Source organism: Myotis nattereri (assembly GCF_964212035.1).
Source record: "Myotis nattereri genome assembly, chromosome: 2".
Lineage (NCBI taxonomy): Eukaryota > Metazoa > Chordata > Mammalia > Chiroptera > Vespertilionidae > Myotis > Myotis nattereri.
Window position 1 is genome coordinate 138,100,303 of NC_138076.1, and position 2,203 is coordinate 138,102,505.

Below are 2,203 nucleotides of genomic sequence, written 5' to 3' on the forward strand. Positions count from 1 at the left end.
TAAATATTCTCAATTTAGTATATTTTAAAAAGCATACATTTTTAAAGTATAGACATTTCTTAAGAGAAAAATATACAAATGATTACTAGATACATAAAAAAATACATTTGCACCAGAAAATGAAAATTTGAACAATGAAGGTTTTTTTTCTTTGTTTTGTTTTTGCCTTTCAACTTGGCAATTAAACACAATAATATACAGTGTAAAAATTTAGGGAATTCATTACTGATATGTATTTCCAGTGGTGGCTAATAAGATGCAACCTTTCAGGTAGATATTTATCAGTAGGTTTAAAAATGTCCATCCATTTTGACTTGGTAATTCTATCTCAAGAAATTTATCCTAAAGACGTATTCAGAAATTGGCACTTTACATTGACTTTTCCCTTTTGCTTGGAAGGCCTTTTTTGGGTTAAATACATAGGTCACTCCCTTATTACATCCATCTTCAATCAAGTGTCAACCACTCAATAAGGCCTTTCCTAACTGACTGATTTAAATTGCAAATCCCACCATTTCAACCTAAAATCCCTTATATTGCCCCCTTTTTTTTACTCCTTAGCACATGACACCTTTCAAAATACTCCATTACTTATGTGTTCATCATGTATATTGTTCATTGAAAGCTCAATACGGACTGAAATCGTTGTCTTGTTTCCTGATCCCTTGTTCCTTCAGTTAAATAGAAGAATATCTAGCACGTAGTAGGTGTGTCATTTTTGTTGAATGAATGAGTGAATGTCAAGGATGTTTATTCTAGCATTATTTATGAAAACAAAATTTAAAAATGGGAAAATTCTTTTGTCTGGGGATTGTTAAATAAATCAGAGTCTTTTTACGTGCGTATTAATTACCCAGGGTTGTTAAAACAAATTACCCCCAAGTGAGTAGTTTAAAACAATAGAAATTATTTATTTTCTCATAGTTCTGGAGGCCAGGAGTCTGAAATCAAGGTGTTGGCAAAATTGGTTCCTTCTGGAGACGCCGAGGCAGAATCCATTCCATGCTTCCTAACGGTGGTGACCCCTGGCAGTCCTTGGTGCGTCACTATTCCTCCATCTTCACATTACCTCTCTGTCTCCTTTCCATCTATTCTCTCATAAACATACTTGTCATTGGACTTAGGGCCCTTCTTGATCCAGGATAATCTCATCTCAAAATCCCTCGTTTGGTCTGCAAAGAAACCTTTTCCCCAAATAGGGTCTCATTCACAGGTTCAAAAACATATCTTTGGGGAGAGGGGTTACCATTCAATACACTGTAATAGGTTACATTGTAACAGTGCTATTAAGAATTTTAGTTTGGTTATTGTTTAAAGCCTAGAGAAATTTTCATGATGTAATGTTCAATTAAGAAAGGATAATGCAAGACACAGAGTAAATAACTTAATTTTACTTAAATTTGTGAATTCAAAGTGTCCAAAGGGAAGGAAAATATACCACATTTTTTAAAAAATGGTAATGCTGGTATGCTGGTTGGTAGGAATACAGGTGCTTTTTCTTTTCATAATTTCCAGAGTTTTAAAAAATTTCTACGAAGAAAATATATTTTAATTTTTATATTTACAATCATCATATTATGAGAAAAATGAATACAGATTAAATAGAAACAGTCTTTATAAATGACTTATTGGAAAGTAAGAAAAATTTAAGTTTCAGAATGGCACAGTGATTCATCATCTCTTTTAGATCTACACCATTAGGTTCACCCTCATGAAATTGTTGGGTCAATATGTTCAAGAGAATGTGAAATCATTTGTCCCTAGAGATTTTCTAGAAAAGATAAGAGAATCATTCCATTGGAAAGTTTAGAAATCCACCTTTCTGAGAACAACAGAGTGGAACTAATTACCCTTAAGCTCCCTTGCAGTCTTATGAGTCTGTCAGTTTTTGCATATTGAACATTTTGATTTATCAAAGGCAAATTAAACAAAGTTCTCATCATCTTTTCTTGACTCTGTTGTGCTAGCTTTTAAAATTTGACACTCTTATGCTCACTTTTGGGGATCCTGCCATTTTTTCTTATCATCAAGCAATTAATTAAATTAGACAGGTATTCAACGAGTGCTCCTCATGTGCCAAGCACTGTAACCTGTGAGTCAGATTTGGGAGAATATCAGCCCTGAGTTTAGGAGCAGATGTTTCTCACAGGGGTCTTGTGCTTGGGTTTTCTGAAGAACCAATATCCCTTGGGTGCGGTATATC